The sequence below is a fragment of the Balaenoptera physalus genome, assembly GCF_965194825.1.
Source record: "Balaenoptera physalus genome assembly, chromosome: 16".
NCBI classification, from domain to species: domain Eukaryota; kingdom Metazoa; phylum Chordata; class Mammalia; order Artiodactyla; family Balaenopteridae; genus Balaenoptera; species Balaenoptera physalus.
This window is the reverse complement of record NC_138898.1, coordinates 53459551-53459830: the sequence shown is the minus strand read 5'-3', so window position 1 is coordinate 53459830 and position 280 is coordinate 53459551.

Here is a 280-nt window from a genome sequence, read left to right as displayed (position 1 = left end):
CAGTCCTCCGAGCTCCGTCCCGCCCACAGGTCCGCCCTCGTAAAGCGCCCACCCCGACGTCACGCGGGAGGCGGAAGTTCAGGTCCGGAAAAGCGGCCGTCCGTGCCACCTTCCGGCCGGAGCCCGGCGCGGCGTGGTCCGATGAAGCCAGTGCGAGCGGGCCGCGGCGGAGCCGGGCGTCGGCCTCTAGAGGGGTTCGCTGGCCTCCGCCGGGCACCTGCGTGCCCGGACGCCCGGTTCCCAGCCGCGAATCCAGGTCATCCGACCCGAGCCCCGGCCA